Raw genomic sequence first — 12,079 nt, forward strand, 5'->3', positions numbered from 1 at the left:
CTGCCCCCTGCTTCCCCTCTCTGGAATCATGGCTGGCCCCTGGGAGAGCACTGGGGACACCCAGAGATGGGAAAACAGCAGCATACCAGACCACAGTGTCACTTTAGAGTGGCAGTCCCTTTAGCCACCCAACAATCAGTAGGCAGCGGATCCCTCTTGGCACTACACTAGTCCTCTGTAGTATGCAGAGCCAGCAGCGTCTGGTTACAAATCCCACACAGTGCCTTGAAACATTGGGCACAACCCACTATACTTATACTCGGTATGCCCAGCTTCTAGAAGTGGGTAGAAGTTTCCTACCGGCTCTAACCAGTTCCAGAAATGCCTATTCTCCTCCACACTGGCTCCAGACATCAGTAGGGGGTAAACAAGCTTGTCAGGGCAGGACACGGCTTATACAAATGTGAGTGAGCACTGCCTCTACCAACCCAGGAAGACCACTTAGTATGCAGATGTATCCTCTGTTACAACTAGCCCCTCCTGTGTGATGGCTGTCTGGAAAGTATGCACCAAGTGAAGCTGTCACTCTACCCCAGTTGTTGATTGGAGTCATGCTGTAAAATCACAAGGGTCATAAGCACAGAAAAATGCCCACTTTCTAAGATTGGAATTTATAAACTGTTAATATGGAATCCGCAGTAAGCAGCATTTCTCACTGCCATTTCAACCAGACCGAATATGCCCACGCTCAAAGATTAGAAAATACCACTTAGTCATATGCAGGGGCATTCCTAATGCTACCCTATGAGAGGCAGCAGTGAGAAACCAAATACCAGGACATACCACACAAAAAGGCACATGTCCTACTGCTTACCTACACAGCGCCATGCCCATAAGGCTACCAAGGGGCTTCCTTAGGGATGACCTCAATGTAGTAAAAGTGGAGTTCCTGGCAAATATAGATTCTGAACCACTGTGGCGGTAAACTGCACACAGGCTCTGCAGTGGCAGGCATGAGACAGGTTTGAAAGGCTACTTTTGTGGGTGGCGCAAGTTGCGCTGCAGGCCAGCTAGTAGCATTTAATGTACATGTCCTGGCTATAAGGGATACCACTATACAAGAGGCTTGCAGGTAAATTAAATGAGCCAATCAGGTGTAAGCAGTCATATCAAATTTGGAAGGGAAAGCACATGCACTTTAACACTGGTCAGCAGTGATAAAGTGCCCAGAGCCCTAAAGTGAACAAAAAGTCAGAAAAAGGGGAGGAGGCGGGCAAAAAGTTGGGGGATGACCCCGTAAAAAGGGCCAGGTCCAACAGGCTTGTTTCACTGTTTTATTGAAAGTGATTACGTTGTCATTTAAAAAGAAATATATATAATTATTGGAAAGCAAAAAGCTTTTAACTGTAGGAATAATGCAAATACCGTTTCTGAACACAACACTTTGTAGGGTTGGCAACTATGTATTTCTAAAAGGAAGACCACTTGAACGTCCTTGTGCCTTAAAGCCTCAAACTTAATTCCAAAATTGTGACTAACTCCAGTGAAAGTAAGCTCACAAACTGGTGAACAGTTATGTTTTCAGCGGTTTGTTCTGGTGGCTGCTTTAGTGACTGACTGCAATACCACCAGTGTGCCCTTGGTCAGAATTAAGTGTTTCCAAAACCGGATTAAATTGTCCAGACGTCTTCCAGCATTTAATCAGTTTACAAAAGCCATACAGTTGTTAAATTCTTTAGCTTACTGTCATGTCTTAAAGTTGGGTCAAACAACTGTTACTTCCTCTGAGGTCAATGGCGAATTGGCCAAAATGAACAAAATACAATTCACAAGTGTAAATAATTACCGAAAATCAGCCTGAATGGATGTTGATTTTGTGCAGTAAAAACCACACCACTGAACCCATTTTTATGCTAAACTGCCAGCATGTAAGCAGCATAGATGAAGTAATATTCCTTTTATTGATTTTTTACCATGCTACTTCACCCTTATACGCAGCAAACTTAACCCCCAAAGAAAAAAAGCACACTGCAGATCGTATGCAGCTAATAAAATACAAGCCCCCCACAAATTTGTGAACCAAGTCTATAGAGCATGAGCACAAGATAAACAGATAAAAGCGGTCAGCAATTATCGGTAGAAGTATTACCAAGGTTACAGTACAATGTCTTCTTTTAGCTCTTAAAATGCATAGGGTTAGACTAGAACCGGGAGCCATGTTTCGTAGCCAGTGGGAAAAAGTTCAAGTGAATACTTCAGTGAAGTGCGGCGCAAGCCATACCCTAGTGATATCCAGCCATCAATAGGTTCAGCCTATAAATACCAATACATTTTGCAATGCAGATGCATAACAACATTGTTTTACTTATAGCATATCTATAAACATTGCTATAAAGTGCAAATGCATAATCACCATAACCTATCCATAATACATCAGGTGACCTGTGGAAATCATCAGTAGCAAAGAACATGAACTAAAGCATCAATCAGTTGTGAAGTGCAGGTGCATAACAGTAGTATGGTCAGAGTAGCTGCTAATCTCAACTGTTATAAATTGCAGCTCCATAATCACTGTAAATCATCGTATAACAATAAATGTTAACTGTGAAGAAACAAAAAGGGCCCATGTGATCTTAAGACTGCCTAGTATGTCCGCCAGACATCTACCTCTATTGCCTTCCACTTTGATTATCTCATTGCCTAGTCAAACCTTCCAACCAATTAACAGGTGACCAAATCATGACCTCACACAGCTGCTTGTTGCACCCCTTGCATTATACAAATTGTTTTCCACCTTGTATACTGCTTTAATTCTAGACCTCCACATTGAAAATGATTGGGGCTCTGGATTAAGCATTCTGATGAAGTGCAGAGTTGGGCCACTACCACAGCAACACATAATATGCCTCTTTACTGCATCATCGTCCTCAGAGCCATCCACCACCCCCAAAATCATTAATACTGGGGTGATCTGGACCTGCCCTCCAATGATAGATCCCATAAAGGTCCCAATATCACGCATCAAACAATCTAATTTGGGACATGAAAAGAACATACAATCTCGACCTGCTCCCATCCACATCGATTGCAGTTACCGCTAGACCTACCACCCCATTTAGTCATTTTAGGCAGGGTGTAGTATAAGTTGGAATATGGACTTAGTGTTGACTTTTTAAGCCAGTGTAGGAAGTTGGCTCTGTATGCACTATTTCAAAGTAAGGAATAGTATGCACAGAGTCCAAGGGTTCCCCTTAGAGGTAAGATAGTGGCAAAAAGAGATAATTCTAATGCTCTGTTTTGTGGTAGTGTGGTCGAGCAGTAGGCTTATCAAAGGAGTAGTGTTAAGCATTTGTACATACAAGCTGTAAATGGGGAACACACACTCGGAGACAATTCCAGGCCAATAGGTTTTTGTATAGAAAAATATATTTTCTTAGTTTATTTTAAGAACCACAGGTTCAAGAGTTACATGTAATACTTCAAATGAAAGGTATTGCAGGTAGGTACTTTAGGAACTTTGAATTAGCAAAATAGCATATACAGTTTTCACATAAATGACATATAGCTATTTTAAAACTAGACAGTGCAATTTTAAACAGTTCCTGGGGGGAGTAAGTTTGTTAATTTTTGCAGGTAGGTAAACCACCTATGGGGTTCAAGTTTGGGTCCAAGGTAGCCCACCGTTGGGGGTTCAGGGCAACCCCAAAGTTACCACACCAGCCACTCAGGGCCGGTCAGGTGCAGAGGTCAAAGTGGTGCCCAAAACGCATAGGCTTCAATGGAGAAGGGGGTGCCCCGGTTCCAGTCTGCCAGCTGGTAAGTACCCGCGTCTTCTGATGGCAGACCAGGGGGTTTTGTAGGGCACCGGGGGGGACAAAAGTCCACACAAAAAGTACACCCTCAGCGGCACGGGGCGGCCAGGTGCAGTGTGCAAACAAGCGTTGGGTTTTCAATAGAAAGCAATGGGAGACCAAGGGGTCTCTTCAGCGATGCAGGCAAGGGGGGGGCTCCTCTGGGTAGCCACCACCTGGGCAAGGGAGAGGGCCACCTGGGGGTCGCTCCTGTACTGGAGGTCGGATCCTTCAGGTCCTGGGGGCTGCGAGTGCAGAGTCTTTACCAGGCGTCGGGTCTTTTGAAGCAGGCAGTCGCGGTCAGGGGGAGCCTCTGGATTCCCTCTGCAGGTGTCGCTGTGGGGGCTCAGGGGGGTCAACTCTGGCTACTCACGGTCTCGTAGTCGCCGGGGAGTCCTCCCTGAAGTGGTTGTTCTCCACAAGTCGAGCCGGGGGCGTCTGGTGCAGAGTAGCAAATCTCACGCTTCTGTCGGGAAACGCAAGTTGCTTCTTTGTTGCAAAGTTGCAGTCTTTGGTGAACAGAGCCACTGTCCTCGGGAGTTCTTGGTCCTTCTAGATGCAGGGCAGTCCTCTGAGAATTCAGAGGTCTCTGGTCCCTGTGGAAAGCATTGCTGGAGCAGTGTCTTTAGAAGTGGGGAGACAGGCCGGTAGAGCTGGGGCCAAAGCAGTTGGTGTCTCCGTCTTCTCTGCAGGGTTTTTCAGCTTAGCAGTCCTCTTCTTAGGTTGCAGGAATCTGAGTTCCTAGATTCTGGGAAACTCCTAAATACTGAATTTAGGGGTGTGTTTAGGTCTGGGGGGTTAGTAGCCAATGGCTACTAGCCCTGAGGGTGGCTACACCCTCTTTGTGCCTCCTCCCTGAGAGGACGGGGGCACATTCCTATCCCTATTGGGGGAATCTTCCATCTGCAAGATGGAGGATTTCTAAAAGTCAGAGTCAACTCAGCTCAGGATGCATTAGGGGCTGGTCTGACTGGCCAGTGACGACTCCTTGTTTTTCTCTTTATCTCCTCCTGCCTTGCCGCCAAAAGTAGGGCCGTGGCCGTAGGGGGCAGGCAGCTCCACTAGCTGGAGTGCCCTGGGGTGCTGTAACAAAGGGGGTGAGCCTTTGAGGCTCCCCGCCAGGTGTTACAGTTCCTGCAGGGGGAGGTGTGAAGCACCTCCACCCAGTACAGGCTTTGTTACTAGCCACAGAGTGACAAAGGCACTCTCCCCATGTGGCCAGCAACATGTCTGGAGTGTGGCAGGCTGCTAAAACCAGTCAGCCTACACAGGTAGTCGGTTAAGGTTTCAGGGGGCACCTCTAAGGTGCCTTCTGGGGTGTATGTTACAATAAAATGTACACTGGCATCAGTGTGCATTTATTGTGCTGAGAAGTTTGATACCAAACTTCAGTTTTCAGTTTAGCCATTATGGTGCTGTGGAGTTAGTGCATGACAGACTCCCAGACCATATACTCTTATGGTTACCCTGCACTTACAATGTCTAAGGTTTTGCTTAGACACTGTAGGGGCATAGTGCTCATGCACTTATGCCCTCACCTATGGTATAGTGCACCCTGCCTTAGGGCTATAAGGCCTGCTAGAGGGGTGACTTATCTATACTTCATAGGCAGTGTGAGGTTGGCATGGCACCCTGAGGGGAGTGCCATGTCGACTTAGTTGTTTTATCCTCAGTAGAACACACAAGCTGGCAAGCAGTGTCTGTGCTGAGTGAGGGGTCCCCAGGGTGGCATAAGATATGTTGCAGTCCTTAGAGACCTTCCCTGGCATCAGGGCCCTTGGTACCAGTTACATGGGACTTACCTGGATGCCAGGGTGTGCCAATTGTGGAAACAAAAGTACAGGTTAGGGAAAGAACACTGGTGCTGGGGCCTGGTTAGCAGTCCTCAGCACACTTTCAAAACAGAACTTAGCATCAGCAAAGGCAAAAAGTCAGGGGGTAACCATGCCAAAGAGGCATTTCCTTACACAACCCCCCCAACCCCCCCCAAAAGAAAGAGGATGAGACTAACCTTTACCAAGAGTCTTCATTTTCTAAGTGGAAGAACCTGGAAAGGACATCTGCATTGGCATGGCAGTCCCAGGTCTGTGTTCAACTATAAAGTCCATTCCCTGTAGGGAGATGGACCACCTCAACAGTTTTAGATTTTCACCTTTCATTTGCATCAGCCATCTGAGAGGTCTGTGGTCAGTTTGAACAACAAAGTGAGTACCAAAGAGGTATGGTCTCGGCTTCTTCAGGGACCAAACCTCAGCAAAGGCCTCCCTCTCAATGGCACTCCAACGCTGCTCCCTGGAGAGTAACCTCCTGCTAATGAAAGCAACAGGCTGGTCAAGGCCATCATCATTTGTTTGGGACAAAACTGCCCCTATCCCATGTTCAGAGGCATCTGTCTGCACAATGAACTGCTTGGAGTAATCTGGAGCTTTTAGAACTGGTGCTGTGCACATTGCTTGTTTCAGGGTGTCAAAGGCCTGTTGTCATTCTACAGTCCAGTTGACCTTCTTGGGCATTTTCTTGGAGGTAAGTTCTGTGAGGGCTGTCACTATGGATCCATATCCCTTCACAAACCTCCTGTAATACCCAGACAGGCCAAGGAATGCCCTGACTTGAGTCTGGGTTTTTGGAGCTGCCCAGTCCAGAATAGTCGATCTTAAGCTGAAGTGGCTGAACTTGGCCTCCACCTACAAGGTGTCCCAGGTAAACCACAGTTCCCTGCCCCATCTGGCATTTGGATGCCTTGATAGAGGGGCCTGTTGATTGCAGAGCCTTCAAAACCTTCAGGTGGACCAGGTGATCCTGCCAGCTGTAGCTAAAGACCGCAATATCGTCAAGATAAGCTGCACTAAAGGACTCCAAGCCAGCAAGGACTTGATTCACCAACCTTTGGAAGGTGGCAGGGGCATTCTTTAAACTAAAAGGCATAACAGTAAACTGATAATGCCCATCAGGTGTGGAGAATGCTGTCTTTTCTTTTGCTCCTGGTGCCATTTTGATTTGCCAGTACCCTGCTGTTAAGTCAAAGGTACTTAAGAATTTGGCAGCACGTAATTTGTCAATGAGTTCATCTGCTCTTTGAATGCGATGGGCATCTGTCTTGGTGACAGAATGAAGTCCTCTGTAGTCCACACAAAACCTCATCTCTCTCTTTCCATCTTTGGTGTGAGGTTTGGGGACTAAGACCACTGGGCTAGCCCAGGGGCTGTCATAATGCTCAATGACTCCCAATTCCAGCATCTTGTGGACTTCCACCTTGATGCTTTCCTTAACTTGGTTAGACTGTCTGAATATTTTGTTTTTGACAGGCATGCTGTCTCCTGTGTCCACATCCTGGGTACACAAGTGTGTCTGACCAGGGGTTAGGGAAAAGAGCTCAGCAAACTGTTGTAGGACCTTCCTACAGTCAGATTGCTGTTGGCCAGAGAGTGTGTCTGAATAGATCACTCAATCAACTGAGCCATCTTTAGGGTCTGTGGAGAGGAGATCAGGGAGAGGTTCACTCTCGGCTTCCTGGTCCTCATCTGTTACCATTAACAGATTCACATCAGCCCTGTCATGGAAGAGCTTGAGGCAGTTCACATGGATCACCCTCTTGGGGGTCCTGCTAGTGCCTAGGTCCACCAGGTAGGTGACCTGACTCTTCTTTTCTAGCACTGGGTAAGGGCCACTCCATCTGTCTGGAAGTCCCCTGGGAGCCACAGGTTCCAAAACCCAGACTTTCTGCCCTGGTTGAAATTCAACCATTGCAGCCTTTTGGTCATACCAAAACGTCTGGAGCTGTTGGCTGGCCTCAAGGTTTTTGCTTGCCTTTTCCATGTACTCTGCCATCCTGGAACGTAGGCCTAGTACATATTCCACTATATCTTGCTTAGGCTCAGGAAGAGGTCTCTCCCAGCCTTCTTTCACAAGAGCTAGTGGTCCCCTTACAGGATGGCCAAACAGAAGTTCAAAGGGGGGAAACCCTACTCCTTTCTGAGGCACCTCTCTGTAAGCGAAAAGCAGACATGGCAAGAGGACATCCCATCTCCTTTTGAGTTTTTCAGGGAGCCCATGATCATGCCTTCCAATGTTTTGTTGAATCTCTCAACAAGACCATTGGTTTGTGGATGGTATGGTGTCGTGAATTTGTAAGTCACCCCACACTCGTTCCACATGTGTTTCAGGTATGCTGACATAAAGTTAGTACCTCTGTCAGACACCACCTCCTTAGGAAAACCCACTCTGGTAAAAATACCAATGAGTGCCTTGGCTACTGCAGGGGCAGTAGTCGACCTAAGGGGAATTGCTTCAGGGTATCTAGTAGCATGATCCACTACTACTAGTATGTACAGGTTCCCTGAGGCTGTGGGAGGTTCAAGTGGACCCACTATATCCACACCCACTCTTTCAAAGGGGACCCCCACCACTGGAAGTGGAATGAGGGGGGCCTTTGGGTGCCCACCTCTCTTACCACTGGCTTGACAGGTGGTACAGGAGACACAAAACTCCTTGACCTTCTGGGACATGTTGGGCCAATAGAAGTGGTTGACTAGTCTCTCCCACGTCTTGGTCTGTCCCAAATGCCCAGCAAGAGCAATATCATGGGCTAAGGTCAGAATTGACTCCCTAAACTCCTGAGGCACTACCACTCTCCTAGTGGCACCAGGTTTGGGATCTCTTGCCTCAGTGTAAAGGAGTCCATCTTCCCAATAGACCCTACGTGTTACTGTTTTCTTTCCATTGGACTCTTCAGCAGCTTGCTGCCTAAGGCCTTCAAGAGAGGGACAGGTTTCTTGCCCCTTACACAACTGCTCCCTTGAGGGTCCCCCTGGGCCTAGGAGCTCAACCTGATAAGGTGCTAACTCCAGAGGCTCAGTTCCCTCAGAGGGCAGAATTTCTTCCTGAGAAGAGAGGTTCTCTTTTTCTTGTTGTGTTGCAACTGGTTCCCCTGTTGTCTTTCCTTTCCTCTTGGAGGGTTGGGTCCTTTTTCCAGGCTCCAACACCACTTTTTCACCCTGAGCCTTGCACTGTGCCCTTGTCTTGACACACACCAGTTCAGGGATACCCAGCATGGCTGCATGGGTTTTCAGTTCTACCTCAGCCCATGCTGAGGACTCCAGGTCATTTCCAAGCAAACAGTCTACAGGGATATTTGAAGAGACCACCACCTGTTTCAGGCCATTGACCCCTCCCCATTCTAAAGTTACCATAGCTATGGGATGTACTTTAGTCTGATTGTCAGCGTTGGTGACTGGATAAGTTTGTCCAGCCAGGTATTGACCAGGGGAAACCAGTTTCGCTGTCACCATGGTGACACTGGCACCTGTATCCTTCAGGCCTTCCACACTTGTCCCATTAATTAAGAGCTTCTGCCTGTCTTTTTGCATGTCAGGGGGCCAGGCAGCCAGTGTGGCTAAATCCACCACACCCTCCGAGACTAATGTAGCTTCAGTGTGACCCCTGATTTGCTCTGGGCCCACTGTTGATCCCACTTGGAGATTGGCCATTCCAGTGTTACCTGGAGTAGAGTTTGAAGTGGAACCTTTCTTGGGACAGGCCTTTTCTCCAGTTTGGTGTCCAGGCTGATTACAGCAACGACACCAGGCCTTTTTGTGATCAAAGTTTTTACCGTTGTACCCAAAACTGGATTGTGAAGAGGCTCTGGGCCCACCCTCCTGTGCAGGGTTTTGGGGGCCTGTAGAAGACTCTACTATTTTTCCCTTTGGATGTCTCAACACTCTTCCCCTGGGGAGGCTTTGTGACCCCTTTCTTTTGGTCACCCCCTGTGGAAGTCTTGGTCACCCTAGTCTTGACCCAATGGTCGGCCTTCTTTCCCAATTCTTGGGGAGAAATTGGTCCTAGGTCTACCAGATGCTGATGCAGTTTATCATTTGAATAATTAACAGGTGCTCTTTGAAAAATAAATTGTACAGCCCATCATAATCATTTACACCACTGCCTTGAATCCAACCATCCAGTGTTTTTACTGAGTAGTCGTCAAAAGCAACCCAGGTCTTGCTCGAGGAATTTTGAGCCCCCCTGAACGTAATTCTATACTCCTCAGTGGAGAATCCAAAGCCCTCATTCAGGGTAGCCTTCATGAGGTCATAGGATTCTGCATCTTTTCCAGAGAGTGTGAGGACTCTATCCCTACACTTTCCAGTGAACATTTCCCAAAGGACAGCACCCCAGTGAGATCTGTTTACTTTTCTGGTTGCACAAGCCCTCTAAAAAGCTGTGAACCATTTGGTGATATCACCATCTTCATATTTAGTTACAATCCCTTTGGGGATTTTCAACATGTCAGGAGAATCTCTGACCCTATTTATGTTGCTGCCACCATGGATGGGACCAAAACCCATCTCTTGTCTTTCCCTTTCTATGGCTAGGAGCTGTCTCTCTAAAGCCAATCTTTTGTCCATCCTGGCTAGCAGGAAGTCATCTTCATTGAGGCTGTCCTCAATGTTTCCAGAGCTGCTGGACTCTCCTGTGAGAGAACCAGCATCTCTGACTATCACAGTTGGAGTCAGGGTTTGAGGGACCCTGTTCTCCCTAACTAGGACTGGAGGTGGGACTCCATCCACATCACTAGTTTCTTCCTCTAGGAGGTCATCCTCTGAGGGGTTGTCTTTGGCAAACTCTGCCAAAAGCTCCTGGAGCTGTAATTTGGTAGGGTTTAAACCAGCTTTAATATTTTTTAATTTGCAGAGAGACCTTAATTCTCTCATCCTAAGATGGAGGTAAGGGGTGATGTTGAGTTCATCACATTCTCTTCTGCATTAGACATTGTTTCTAAAAGCTGGAATACTTTTTAAGAATCTAAATCTATCTCTAGAACTTAATTCAAACTTTTACAAAACTTTTAAACTCTAAAAGAAATGCTAACAGAGACTAACACAAGGCCCTAGCAGGACTTTTAAAAATTTAGAAAAATAGCTCAAATTGTAAAAATCAGTTTAAATGACAATTTTCGGAATTTAGTCGTGTGATCAGGTATTGGCTGAGTAGTCCAGCAAATGCAAAGTCTTGTATCTCACTGCTGCCACCAATGTAGGAAGTTGGCTCTGTATGCACTATTTCAAAGTAAGGAATAGTATGCATAGAGTCCAAGGGTTCCCCTTAGAGGTAAGATAGTGGCAAAAAGAGATAATTCTAGTGCTCTATTTTGTGGTAGTGTGGTCGAGCAGTAGGCTTATCAAAGGAGTAGTGTTAAGCACTTGTTGTACCCACAAGCAATAAATGAGGAACACACACTCAGACAATTCCAGGCCAAAAGGTTTTTGTATAGAAAAATATATTTTCTTAGTTTATTTTAAGAACCACAGGTTCAAGATTTATATGTAATACTTCAAATGAAAGGTATTGCAGGTAGATACTTTAGGAACTTTGAATTAGCAAAATAGCATATACAGTTTTCACATAAATGACATATAGCTATTTTAAAACTAGACACTGCAATTTTCAGCAGTTTCTGGGGTGAGTAAGAGTTTGTTAGTTTTTGCAGGTAAGTAAACCACCTACAGGGTTCAAGTTTGGGTTCAAGGTAGCCCACCGTTGGGGGTTCAGGGCAACCCCAAAGTTACCACACCAGCCACTCAGGGCCGGTCAGGTGCAGAGGTCAAAGTGGTGCCCAAAACGCATAGGCTTCAATGGAGAAGGGGGTGCCCCGTTTCCAGTCTGCCAGCAGGTAAGTACCCGCGTCTTCGGAGGGCAGACCAGGGGGGTTTTGTAGGGCACCGGGGGGGACACAAGTCCACACAGAAAGTACACCCTCAGCGGCACGGGGGCGGCCGGGTGCAGTGTGCAAACAAGCGCCGGGTTTTCAGTAGAAAGCAATGGGAGACCAAGGGATCTCTTCAGCGATGCAGGCAAGGGGGGGGGCTCCTCAGGGTAGCCACCACCTGGGCAAGGGAGAGGGCCACCTGGGGGTCGCTCTTGCGCTGGAGGTCGGATCCTTCAGGTCTTGGGGGCTGCGGGTGCAGAGTCTTTACCAGGCGTCGGGTCTTTTGAAGCAGGCAGTCTCGGTCAGGGGGAGCCTCGGGATTCCCTCTGCAAGTGTCGCTGTGGGGGTTCAGGGGGGTCAACTCTGGCTACTCACGGTCTCGTAGTCGCCGGGGAGTCCTCCCTGAAGTGGTTGTTCTCCACAAGTCGAGCCGGGGGAGTCGGGTGCAGAGTGTCAAGTCTCAAGCTTCCGGCGGGAAACGCAAGTTGTTTCAAAGTTGCTTCTTTGTTGCAAAGTTGCAGTCTTTGGTGAACAGAGCCGCTGTCCTTGGGAGTTCTTGGTCCTTCTAGATGCAGGGCAGTCCTCT

This window comes from Pleurodeles waltl, chromosome 7, assembly GCF_031143425.1.
Source record: "Pleurodeles waltl isolate 20211129_DDA chromosome 7, aPleWal1.hap1.20221129, whole genome shotgun sequence".
Classification (NCBI taxonomy): Eukaryota; Metazoa; Chordata; class Amphibia; order Caudata; family Salamandridae; genus Pleurodeles; species Pleurodeles waltl.